The 13,777-nt window shown below is 45.5% G+C and overlaps 1 protein-coding gene and 1 pseudogene across 1 annotated transcript in view; one reads left to right on the plus strand and one right to left on the minus strand.

Moving 5' to 3' along the window:
- Positions 1 to 13,777, plus strand: part of LOC127032323 (killer cell lectin-like receptor subfamily B member 1B allele A) — an 81,789-nt gene that overhangs the window by 37,919 nt on the left and 30,093 nt on the right. The window lies entirely within an intron of this gene.
- Positions 5,187 to 12,329, minus strand: LOC127032343 (killer cell lectin-like receptor subfamily F member 1; annotated as a pseudogene).

Below are 13,777 nucleotides of genomic sequence, written 5' to 3' on the forward strand. Positions count from 1 at the left end.
AAACTCCTCACATATACAAAATATTCTTCTGACCCCAAAGGGCCAGCCATGTTACCAGGTCAGTATAGGTTTGGATCTTACCCAAAATACCACGCTGCCAGCCAATTCTTTAGTGTCTAAAACTAAAGATTTGTTATAAAGAAAAAAGAAAGAACAAGAAGAGGGATGTGAAATGGTAAAACAGTCACATACATACAAAAACTTCAAAGTCCATCAGGTTCCTAGCAGGACTGGTAAGTTTGCTGTCTTGCAAGTCCCTCTGGAACACATCCACGGCTTGGATGGGTCATTCAGTCCTTTGTTCAGAGCTTCATTTGTACAAAGTTTCCTCCAGAGGTAAGAAGCAGGAATGAAGACAAGATGGAGAAGATGCAGCTGCCTTTTATATTTCTTTTGTCATATGACCTCTACTTCCTTTGTCCCAAACACAAGCTGCCCAGCACATAGCTTGGAAGCCTTAGAGTTCTGTCCATAGGTATGCCCCTAAAAGCCTTGCTGAGTCACAAAGTATATCTGTCTTCTCTCAATGGGTCAATTGAATAGCTGATGGTCTTTTGGCCATCAAGCAGACTAGGCAGTGCATTATCAAACTGTCTGAGGGTGTCACCCAGCAGCATAGCACAAGTTTTGTAATACATACATATCCATAACCCAAAATACAAAGGTGATACAAACATATAAAATAGATTATCATATTTGGCTGATTATAACATTCTTGCAGATATCTTACATGGCATATCTGGCATAACTCATTGCCATTCTACAATATTGATATTCATAATATCCTAAAGTGTCCCCCAAATTTCACACAGCATCACATGCATAAGCACCTTTAATACCAGTGTAAGCAGAGTCAGGATGAGCTCTACCCTGACATCTGGTGGTGAATTATTGCGAGTGTGGAAAAGAATTTCAGGGGCTGATCGTGTTTGCATAGGCACACCCACCCCTCCTACCATAGCCCACGGCAGCCTAAAACGGTTACTTTGACAGCTCTGGCATCCCCAATTTCTTTGTTATTGGGGCAGGAGGAATAAAGTATTGTCATCCTGATTATGTGAATGAGGGACTATGAAACTATTTTATGACAGAGAGTCTCAACATCAACTAAGTAGCACTCGCTGGACAAGGGACATGGGTTCCAAAACCCAATGAACTGAGAGAGGTTAGAGATGGATATCTGTACCTGTTGGTGTGGGCTACTTGTGTGAGCCAGAAGCACCTATTGTACCTTTGTCTCTCTCCACTGTTGAATATCAGCTGCTTTTTTATTCCCTTAGGAATCTAGTTACAGGTTACTAAGCTGAACTCACTTTGGGCTAATGATGTACCAGCACTGAGGCTCCCCTGCTGTGAGCTGAAATCACTAAAGAGCTAAAATTATTGAGCTGAGATCATTGAGTGCTGTGCTAACCAGTGGGAGAGCCTGAAACCATATTGTGGAACAGAGCAGCCGGTGGAGCAGAGCAGTTGGCAAAGTGGAGCAGTTTGTGGGAAGGTTGGAGCAGCCCACGGAGTGAGCGGAGCTGAGCAGTTTGCAGGTATGCCTGGAGCAGATCACGGGATGGCTGATGGAGCAGAGCAACTGACGGAGCAGAGCAGAGCAGTTTGTGGGGACGGCTGGAGGAGCAGAGTGGAGTGGCTGGTAGAGCGGAGCAGTTTGTGGTGAAGGTGAAAGCAGAACCCCATGGGAGAGGCAGGGCAGTTGGCAGGGGACCACCTAAGGTACCCCTTTCTACCCAGGATGGGGGAGGAGGGGCGGGAAACCCTGCAGATAGACTCTTGAACTCTGGGGCTGCACTGACCCAGGTCAGAAACTTTTGGGTTGCGGGACTTTTGGGACTGTGGGTGATTTTTGTCTTGCTGGACTCTTGGGACATTTGGGGTATTGGACTTTGGAGTCTTGGGGTGATTAGGGGGTTGCTGGACTCCAGAGCCCAGGGAAAAGGACACGGCCCAATTTCCTGGTGTGGGTCTTTGCTCATGATTTGGTCTATGAACTCTAGCTGAGGTGTTCTCCCGATTTAATGCTACGTTGTTTATCTCATGTTATTAAACCATAACTTTACAAAGGGAAGCAGAGTCTGAATGAGCTCTCCCTGACTTCTAGTGGTGAGCTGTGGAAAAGGACTGCAGGAGCTGATCTCGTTTGCAGGGCACACCCACCCTGCCTAGGTGTTTAGCATGATGGGATTGCTTGCCCAAATAGACACTGTTGGCTGGTGTGGGATCCCCAGTCTCCTTGTTATTGGGGCAGGAGTAATAAAGGGGTTTTGTCCTTGCTATGTGAATCAAGGGTAACAGAACTGTATTTGGCATTTCCTCGACTAAACAAGGTAGGCAGGGGACATGGGTTCCAAAATCTAGTGACTAGAGAGAGAGAGGATAGATGTTTGTACCTGGGAGTGTGGGCCCTGTTTAAGGGTCCCAGACACCATTTGACCCTTTCTTTCTCCATGGTATAATGAAAAACTATTTTAGACTCCATTAAGAGTCTTGTTGCATGCTGTAGAACTGAAATCACTGATACCTAGGTCTGAGTATTAGACATATTTTGAGATAGTGTCTCTATTGCAAGCTACTGTCCAGTGTGCACCAGCAATGAGATTCCCCTACTAACAGGTGAAATCACTTGGAGCTGTATTAAGTAGAGGGCTCTGAAAACATCTTGGCTGGTGGCTGGCATAGAAGCACAGCAAGTGGCCACCAGGGTGGCTGGCAGGGAGGCTGATGAAGAGGTGTGACAAGTGGCCAGCAAGGCGGCTATCAGAGAGGTGTGGCAAGTGGCCAGCAGGGTGGCTGGTGGAGAGGGCCAGAGCAGAGCCCCGCAGAGAGGCACGGCAATAGGCTGTTTGGGCAAAGAGTAAGTGCCCGAGCAGTACAGCATGTAATATGCCTCCTTACCCCCACCCTTGCCTTCCACACAGAGTGGGAGGTGAACTCTGCGGATGAATCTCTGAACTCTGGGGCTGCACTGGCCAAGGACAGCAACCATGAGTAGGGTGCAGAGAAGGGTCAGGCACATGAAAGGGACTTTTGGTTGCTGGACTTAGGAAGCTGAGGGGAAAAGGACACTGCCCAGCTTACTTGAGGGTGGGTCTTTTGCTCATGGTTTATATATAATGAACCCTAGTTGCGGTGTTTTCCCAAATTAATGCTGAGTTACTTCTCTCCTTTTTTAAAAAGTTTTTGCTACACTCAGACTCTGTGCTTGCGAGAGGGGAAATATTGCATTGTAGAGACACCTGGGGCTGGTGCGTAATTGTCCAGGTCAGTGAGTGAGAGCTCGAGTCACTTGTTGAAAGGGAATCCCTAGACACTGAACCCGGCCCTTGTGGTTGCCAACTCTGACAGCAGAAGGGTTACATATATAATGTTACAAAACACATTTCATGGTGATATTATTGACCGGCAAGTTATTAGTTTTCAAACGATGCCTTACAAGGTATATTTGGTGTAAAGATTATTAAAATAAAGTGGAGGGCGTGAATACAGGGGGACATGCTGTCACAGCGTGGTATCTCTCTGGAGTTGTTTAGTGACTCACCTCAATCGACCCCCACTGTTTGTAGCTCCTGGGGAGTTGTGGTTGCCCTCCCCATAGAGCAGGACACAAACTTACAGAAGCCATTCATACATTTAACACACTGGTCCCCAAAACACTGCAGGGGGTTGCAATGTCCCAGATTCTCAGACCAACTCATGGCTCATGATCGTCTCCTCAGCACCAGCCTGAAATTTCTCCCCTTGCTGAATTCATCCCATTAGCTCCTGCTGCTCCCTGGTGCCTTTCATGATTTCTTGCCCTTCCGGGGTTTGCATCCTTCAGACTGGGTCATGGCTCCTTGCTGTATCCACAAACTGCAACCCCTTCCTTTCTGCAGACAGCCTCCCTGCAACCCCTTGGGTGCCATAGGTTGGCTTTGGCCTTGGGCCTTCTGTGCTGGTTTCCACGTGATGTTGGTGCTTCCAAGCTCTGTCCACCTCTGCTAGCTACAGCCAGCAATGCAGCTGTGCTGCCCTGTGAGATACAGACTGTGAGTGTTTTCATGCAAACCCAGCCTCTGAATTTGTGCCTGGAAGCCTCCCTTTGTGAAAATATAGCCCTAGAGACAGTTTGACACGCATTTTTTTTCAGGAGGCACCTCTCTTTCCCCTCCCTGCCCCAACTTTTGTGCTGCCCCTGTTTACTGACTGCTGATTTTCACATCTGCAGGCTGCACTTCAGGGATAGATTTCTTTAAGGCACTTTTGAATGTTAAATATTTTCTTATGTATCTTTTATAAAGAAACTGCAGTACAAAAATGTGCAGTCCTGGAAAATCCAGGCTGTAGGGTGACAAGACAGCAAGTGTGAAAAATTGGGATGAGGGTGGTAATAGGAGCCTATATAAGAAAAAGACCCAAAAATTGGGACTGTCTCTATAAAATCAGGACATCTGGTCACCCTATCCAGGCTGCTAATTAAACAAACGCTAATTATTCCAAATTTCAGAGGGTAGATTGTTGCTGCTTGAGTTATGTGCCTTCTCTGCATCTCTTTAGGTTCTTGAAGGTGCCTGATCTTCACTGTGTAACCTCGCTCTGAAATATATTTGTCGTACTCAGACCTGATTCTTAGGTATGTTGAGCTTTTTCCTAGGAATGGATTCTTAAAATAGCACAGCCACGTCTAGATGTACATGGTTAATCTATTCGCACTGTTCCAGAGCAGGGATTCAAACCTGGCACACTAACCACTTGACTATTGGATGGGGTTAGCTGCTGTTTCCTCCTCCAGTTGTCTTGTGAGCCTATCCTGAATTTTATTTATTTGTTTTTATTTTGGCTGAAACTATTCAGTGAATTCAACACCAGTTTGTGAATAGACTTGTTCAGTCCAAAACTGCATTTTTTGGCAAATAAACTATATATTGGAAAATTTTCCCCTGGTTCTACTTGTGATGTCTTTTCACTGGTTCTCCGTTCACTATAATCATCCAGCCCAGACAGGACCTGAATTTCAAATGCAAGAAAAGGCTTCTAGTCCATTTTTATCCACCTTATAAAAGAAGGGAGGAGAAAAGGGCATAAGTCCATTTTTTCCCTTTGAAGCTCACCTACGTTATTCATCATTCACGTGACAGACTGACACTACAGAGGATTTGTCCTTCGCACACACAAGTGCAGAGCACTAATGTCACTGTCTATATCAGGAGAGCGTCTTTTTCACAAATCCATTTAGATACAGCACTGCAGGTTTCAAAATGAATCTGATCTGCTTTTATCACCCCGCAGCTGTTCCCTTCTGCAGGATCCACTACCTTGAACCTGGGAAACAAAAGAAATAAAATCACTGTTTAGTTTTTGAACAAGATTTATAGCAGCTTTTCCTCATTCTGACATCTCTTGAATTTCTTCCTTAACACCTGAACTGTTCCTACAGTGCCCTGGTTGATAAGACTTCCTTGCACATGATCCTGTAGCTGGCTGGTGTTTTCCAGAAGTTGTTTTTCCACACAACTTGTTCACATTACAAAACCCAACCCTCAGGATTAGCTGCACTGTCGAAGTAAATCATCTCTTGAGGGTTAGGACTGATCACTCGTCTGTGCAGAGGACCGTGCCTAGCAATGAACATCCCTTGCGCCCATAAGTAGCCTCTGCTCACAGCAATGCTGGAAAGCCAACAACCCCCTGCTCCCTGCTGGGCATCTTACGTGGACTCCAAGGATATCAACACTCACAGTGTTTGATTTAACAGGGAGCCGTCCACCCAAATCCTTTTCCTTGCAGGGAATGTAATGGTGAGTCCAAGCCAGATCTGGTTTGTATCTTTGGAAGTAGTTTGTATGAAAATCTGTAAATGACATGGAACAATAAACTAACAGGGAGAAAGGAGGTTATAGTGGTTCAGATGCTAGCCAGAGACTCAGGACAGCTGGATTTTATTCCCCTTTCCAGCCCAGACTCCTGTGTGACCTTGGGCCAGTAACTTAGCCTCTGTCCCTGCTGGGACAGAGTTAAGGTTGTGGTACGTTCTTTGTGGTCCATGTTGTGCTACTAGTGAAGTGTCCACTGCCAGGTTGTAGACCATTGGTTATGTATTTAATTTTTCAAGTTCTTTGCTTTTTGGCTTGTGTAGGTACCTTGTGTATAGAGTAACCTTAACAGACACACAATTGCAGTTTTGTGCATTAATTATTACTAATGATGCTTATCTTCCCAGAGGTTTTATTTACCATCTCATCCTGATCCCGAATCATTAACAGTCGAGCACTCCTCTTTGAACAGTCGTCGCGGCTCTTGTTCCAGAGAGTTTTTTCTTTAGACACCCAGTAGCACTTGTCCCTGTGCAGTAGCCAGTTTGGGGGGCAGAGCTTACACCCGGATCCTTCTGGGGGGAAGTGGAAACATTTAATGGAGCAGAATTTTTGACAAGTGCTGAACTTCCTCCCAGTCAATCACAGAGCCTGCTTGCAACTAGAACTAATACCCTTATTTTCGTTTGGGGACAGGTGCAATATTCAGTCAGCAGGAGGCGCTGCAGCCAGGAGTGAGGGGTATGGGCGAGGATGTGACCACTCCAGTCCTGGAATAGCAGCAGCCAACGCAGGTCATGCTCAGCTGAGATTCTCCTTCACTTTCTCCCCTTAGCTATTGGGCAGTGTTGCTGTGCACTGTTTGACAGCCACTTCGAGTTTCGTCTTAGAGACGGTTGCTCTCTAGTTGGTGGATGTTGTGACCAAGTGGGAATTTTCCGTAATACTTTTTGTATCTCTGTTTCTCCCAGTACTTGGCATTGCTGCCTAGTGGTTGCAGAAGGGTGAAATCTGCTCTTGGGATAGAGCAGGACACATGGTGTTAGGTGACATGAATGGGTCATTAAAGGACTGGCTGAAACCAACACATATCAATGGAGGATCTGGAAAAACAATGAAAGCCCCAAGGACTGAACACCTAACACCACATAGGCAGAACATCTGAGCTCAGCATGGCTCTGGGGAGGACAATGGACCAAGAGATGTCTGATAGCTAGGTTAAGAACTGGCCTTGGGGTACAGAGAAGCTCTCACTTGGGACTGACAAGAAGACATGGAGAGAGAACCAACTAATAGATTTCACAGCAGCTTGGCTGTGTGGAGCGCTGGCTTGACCACCATAAGAACATAAGAACAGCCGTACTGGGTCAGACCAAAGATCCATCAAGCCCAGTATCCAGTCCTCTGACAGTGGCCAATAGCAGGTGCCCCAAAGGGGATGAACAGACAGGTTATCATCAAGTGATCCATGCCCTGTCACCCAATCCCAACTTCTGGCAAACAGAGGCTAAGGACACCATTCCTGCCCATCCTGGCTAATAGCCATTGATGGACCTATCTTCCATGAATCTAGCTAGCTCCCTTTTAAACACCGTATAGTACTGGCCTTTACAACACCCTCCTACAATGTTTGACAGTATGTTGTATGAAAAAATACTTTCTTGTGTTTGTTTTAAACCAGCTATCTATTAATTTCATTTGGTGGCCCCTTGTTCTTGTATTATGTATTATGAGAAGGAGTAAATAACACTGTCTTATTTACTTTCTCTATATCACTCATGATTTTATAGACCTCTATCATATCCCCGCTTGGTCACCTCTTTTCCAAGCTGAAAAGTCCCAATCTTATTAATCTTTCCTCATGAACCTTTTCCAATTCTAATATATCTTTTTTGAGATGGGGCTATGACATCTGCACGCAGTATTCAAGGTGTGGGCATACCATGGATTTATATAGAGGCAATATGATATTTTTGGTCTTATTATCTATCCCTTTCTTGATGATTCCCAACATTCTGTTCGCTTTTTTGACTGCCGCTGCACATTGAGTGGATGATTTCAGAGGACTATCCACGATGACTCCAAGATCTCTTTCTTGAGTGGTGACAGCTATTTTAGACCCCATCATTGTATATGTATAGTTACAATTATGCTTTCCAATGTGCATTACTTTGCATTTATCAACACTGAATTTCATCTGCCATTTTGTTGCCCATTCACTCAGGTTTGAGAGATCTTTTTGTAGCTCTTCGCAGCCTGCCTGGAACTTAACTATCTTGAAAAGTTCTGTTTCATCTGCTAATTTTGCCACCTCACTGTTTATCCCTTTTTCCAGATTGTTTATGAATATGTTGAATAGGACTGGGCCCAGTACAGATCCCTGGGGGACACCACTATTTACCTCTCTCCATTCTGAAAACTGACCATTTATTCCTGCCTTTTGTTTCCTATCTTTTAACCAGTTACCAATCCACGAGAGAATCTTCCCTCTTATCCCATGACTGCTTATTTTACTTAAGAACCTTTGGTGAGGGACCTTGTCAAAGGCTTTCTGAAAATCTAAATACACTATATCCACTGGATCTCCTTTATACGCATGCTTGTTGACCCCCTCTGTCATGAACATACAGCTAAGGGTAGCATAAAATCCATCCTTTACCTGTAAAGGGTTAAGAAGCTCAAATAACCTGGTTGGCACCTTACCAAAAGGACCAATAAGGGGAGAAGATACTTTCAAATCTGTGAGTGAAGGTTTTTTGTTTGTGCTTCTTTGTGCTGTCTCTGGGACAGAGAGGGACGAGGGCAGGAAAACAACATCTCCTAAAGCCATATCTGAAATGAGCATCTAAGATTACAAATTGTAAGTAATAGCAAGGAAATGCATTAGGTTATTTTTTGTTTTAGCTTGTGAATTTTCCCTGTGCTAAGAGGAAGGTTTATTTCTGGTTTTTGTAACTTTAAAGTTTTGCCTAGATGGAGATCCTCTGTGTTTTGATTCTTACTACCCTGTAAAATTTATCTTCCATCCTGATTTTATAGAGGTGCTTCTTTTCTTTTTTCTTTATAATAAAGTTCTGTTTTTAAGAACCTGATTGGTTTTTAGTCTAAAAACCCAAGGGGCCGGTCTGTGCTCACTTTGTTTATCTATTTGGTTGGTATATTATCCTCCAGCCTCCCCAGGGAAGAGGTTGAAAGGACTTGGGGGCATATTTTGGGGAAACAGGAACTCCAAGTGGTCCTTTTCCTGAACCTTTGTCTAACTCACTTGGTGGTGGTAGCATACTGTCCAAGAACAAAGGAGATTTGTGCCTTGGGGAAGTTTTTAACCTAAGCTGGTAGAAATAAGCTTAGGGGTCTTTCATGTGGGTCCCCACATCTGTACCCTAGAGTTCACAGTTGGGAGGGAACCCTGACACCCTTAAAGAATTCTAATAGATTGGTGAGGCGTGATTTCCCTTTACAGAAACTATGTTAATTTATGTGTTTGACAATTTTGTTCTTTATGATAGTTTCAACAAATTTGCCAGGTACTGAAGTGAGACTTACTGGCCTGTAGTTGCCAGGGTCACCTCTGGAGTCCTTTTAAAAAACTGGTGTCACATTAGCTATCCTCCAATCATTTGGTACAAAAGCTGATTTAAATGATGGGTTACAGATGACAGTTAGTAGTTCTGCAATTTCACATTTGAGTTTCTTCAGAACTCTTGGGTGAATCCCATCTGGTCCTGTGACTTGTTACTGTTTAGTTTATCAGTTTGTTCCAAAACCACCTTTAATGACACCTCAATTTGGGACAGTTCCTCAGATCTGTCACCCAAAAAGAATGGCTCAGTTTTGGGAATCTCCCTCACATCCTCAACAGTGAAGACTGATGCAAAGAATTCATTTAGTTTCTCTGCAATGGCCTTATCGTCTTTGAGTGCTCCTTTAGCATCTCGATTGTACAGTGACCCCAATGGTTGTTTAGCCGGCTTTCTGCTTCTGATGTATTTAAAAAAAAAATTTGCTATTACTTTTGGAGTCTTTGGCTAGCTGTTCTTCAAATTCTTTTTTGGTCTTTCTAATTATATTTTTATACTTCATTTGCCAGAGTTTATGCTCTTTTCTATTTTCCTCATTAGGATTTATCTTCCACTTTTTAAAGGATGCCTTTTTGCTTCACTGCTTCTTTTACTTTGTTGTTTAGCCATGGTGGCTCTTTTTTGGTTCTCTTACTATGTTTTTTCAACTGGGGTATATATTTTAGTTGAGCCTTTATTATGGTGTCTTTAAAAAGTTTTCACGCAGCTTGCAGGGATTTTACTTTTGGTGCTGTACCTTTTAATTTCTGTTTCACTAACCTCCTTATTTTTGTGTAGTTCCCCTTTCTGAAATTAAATGCTACATGGACTGTGGCATAACCTTTGCTTCTCTCTGCTAACCTAAGGACTTCCCAGTGCTGCATTCCTGTTGACTGGTAAACCCTACTCTGGTTTTAAAAGGCTGCCTGGCGTCACTGCAGATACTTGCTGAGGTGCGTTAGTCCCTGAAGAACATACAAGTCCCTGACCTGGAATCTATCTCAGTTGGACTCACTGGGCGCCAGAACTGCTGGAGTCTAGAGACTTAACTGTGGAGGCGTGGAGACCAGGTAGCCTACCCTTATGGAAGAGTGGGGCCTTTTGCAGATCTGGCATGCCAAAGGGGTCCCTCCAAGAGCCTGTTCAAAAAAGCTGGGGCGTGGCACAGATCCTGTGGCTCCATGACTGATGTAGATAACACTGAAAGAACTTTAGCTTACAAAGGCAAACACTCAAAAGTTCGGAAATGCCAGGTTTCTAGTTGCCTGTGCAACCTTAATTCTGTCCCTTGTGGGTCCATCTTGTGCACTGAATGAGGCAACAATAGTATATGATAATGTAACTAAAGATTGTCTATTAATGCATATGCACAGAGGCAGAATTATCCATGCCCCATAAATCTGTCATTTCCTGACGTCCAAGTGCTTGATTTTGCCTCCTAAACAGTATTTGAATGGAATTTCCTACTTTAAAAATAAAAGAACAATAATTCTATGATGTGCAACTGGAGCCACATGCCCAGCATGAATCATCACAAGGGTCTGAACTCTGAACCGTCAGCACAGACTCGATCCCTTCAGCAACAGGCAGACTGCGTTAGCTGGTGGTAGGAAAAGGCTGTGATGTGAGGGGAGGGGCTGTTGAGTTCAGAGGCTGTCAGAAGGCGCCCATCTCAGCTCTCGCCCTGTCTCTGGGGGAAGCTTATGGGGCAAAAGCTACATGGTCAGGAGCGTGGCCTTCCCAGCTACAGCTGGTCTGCCACGTCCCAGTGCAGTGTGTGTCCAGACACAGGGTGAGCCCAGCACTTTAGAAGGCTCATGCTGTTATTATTTTAACACGTGACCAAGCTTTCCTGAGGCTCACAAGCAAGATGGGAACCACCACCATTTCCAAAGCTCACATCTCAGCAGAACCTAAGTGAAATTTCTTCAAACAAAGAAAATGCCCTTCTCCAGCCTGAGTACTTTCCCTGTGCCGAATTTTCGAAGGTCTGCTGTGAACTATAAGGTGCAAGAGCTTCTTTAAAAAGTTAGAAGAAATTTTTCCAGTGGAAAGTGTAAGTGATGTCTGTATTTAGGTTCCCTACCAGCTGCATGCTATAATTAGTTTGTAAAACCCTTTGGGACAAAAGATCTACCTACACAAGTAGGATATTTAATACATTTTGTACTGTACGCAGTGAGTGTTACCCCAAGTGACCACTAGGTGTCGCTGAAATATGGGGAAGCAGCTGAGAGAGCAAAGGAGCAGAAATTACCTCTTGAGTTGCTGGGTGGAGGTTCACATAGAAACTGTTTGAAGCAGAATGGAAAATCCTTCAGCTCAGTGCTGCAGTTATATCCGTTGCTGGTTCTCTCGTTGGCACCGTCATTCCCCAAGATCTTAAAATTTCTTTTTGATGGGAAAGAAAGAGCATGATTGTGAACCAGAGTTCACTATTCTGAGTTCGCAACCTGAGACTGAGAGTGTGTGTGTGCAAAACAAACACGTTCACCTGCTATGACAAATTTAGAGTAGGGAAAGAGAAAGAACAAGACAGAAACTTTCATTCGTTGCACACTGTAAGATGCCTTCCCTTTTCCCTGCATGCTTAACAGTGGAGTTGCCATAGCTGGATCACAGGGGTTCATGTATCAAGCTCTTAGCTACACATGGTTATGTAATATTCTGCTCTGCTTTGGAATGATGAAGCATCCACGATTTTATTTACAAATGTTTTGGAATCGATAACCCTGATTCAGTGCAGGGAGATGGACTAGATGACCCCATGAGGCCCCTGCCAACCCTATATTTCCAAGATTCTAGGAACAAGAAAGAGTCTTTATGGAAATGTGAGGGAAGAGGAAATCTCGGGGTGCAGCATTACACACAAGTGAATAAATAGCCTTGAGTTACTCACCCCACATGCCCATCGCTACCACAGCTCCCAGCAGGACGATGTTCCAGCCCAGCCGATCCCCAGAGCCATCTGATGCTAGGGTGACCTGGAAGAGTCAGTGTTTGGTGAAACACCTGCATATAGTGCAAGAAATAATAGTGACCAGCTGCTTTCCAATGGAGCCTGTGCAGCAGCCTCCGATGGGGGTTATATTCCCCCTCACATGATAGCAGGATAATTAAAAACCTGTCAGTCAAGGAGCAAGTCACTCTTAGGGCAGCCCTGTGACTAACCAGATGAAATACTGGAAGCTGATGAGCATGTGAACACCAACCTCCTGTTAGCAACGTCTCAAGTTAACAACATGGTTATGTCCCACTTATGGGTATATTCTAACGGTGACCATGTGGCTGCATGGCAAGTCTCTGCTTCAGTCCCCCCAGGCCTTGTCTACTTAGTCCAAGATGTCACAGGGGCCTGGAGGAGCAAAGGAGCATGCTTCTGGCCAGTGATTAGCTGCCAAAATCTTAACAACCCGTTCCCTATAAAAAGTTCTGATTTAAGGGGGGAGGGGGGAAGCGGGGGAGGGGCAGGGGGAGACATACTCGTGGGGCCAGGGGCCCCTGCAAGGGCTGGGGAAAATTGCCCCCCCTCAGCGGCCCTGGAGCTCACAGCCCCCCCTGCCTGGCCTTAACTTGCCTGCAGCTCAAAGCAGCAGGACAACTCAGGAGCTCAGCTGAGCTGCCCAGCTGGTGCCAGTGGCTGGCCACGCTGCAGCTGGGGGGTAAAGGGAAGGGGCCGGGGGAACCTTAGCCTCCCCAGTTGGGAATTCTGGAAGCAACAGGATGGTCCAGCCCGCGGACTGGAGTTCTTTGCCCACCTCCTGGCCCTTTAACAACTGCTTCTCCACGGATGTCTAATTTTAGCAACCGGTTCTTGGGAACTGGTGGGAACTGGCTCCAGCTCCCCTCTGCTTCTAGCAGAGGCACGTGAGGGGGAAACCACCTGGCAGTTAGTCAGAGTGTCACAGGGCTGGAGAAAAGAGGAAAGTTGTCTCAGAACAGACAGACAGACTGACAACGTGACAGCGTTGAACTACCTGTGACCGGGTTCCCTATCCCCAACCCACCCGCCTGTGAACACAAAAATCCTGTCTGTCTCCTTCATACCTGCAACCCCATTGAAGCTGCTGTGATGACCTTCCCCTCCTTGTCTCTGTCCTGGAATCCTTTGCTGCCACCCCTGCAGTATGGGCACTGTGAAGCCAAGAGGTGCACCTTTCTGAATGGTGAGTGGGGAAGGAGAAGGGAATCGGCCCTCGGCTGTGGCTGTTGGGTCAGAAAAGATCTGGCTGGCACTTGGGATGGTGAGCCAGGTGTGCGGAGTAGGGTTCCTGAGAGAGCAGCAGCAAGGGGCCATAATATGCTGCCACATGTGTCCCTACTGGGATCAGGCAGGGACGACAGAGAGTGAGGAAAGGGTCTGGAAGGGTGCAGCAGCTGCTCAGTGAGCACTCATCCCCACTACAGTGTCAGCCA

The sequence above is a fragment of the Gopherus flavomarginatus genome, chromosome 12 (genome assembly GCF_025201925.1).
Source record: "Gopherus flavomarginatus isolate rGopFla2 chromosome 12, rGopFla2.mat.asm, whole genome shotgun sequence".
Classification (NCBI taxonomy): Eukaryota; Metazoa; Chordata; order Testudines; family Testudinidae; genus Gopherus; species Gopherus flavomarginatus.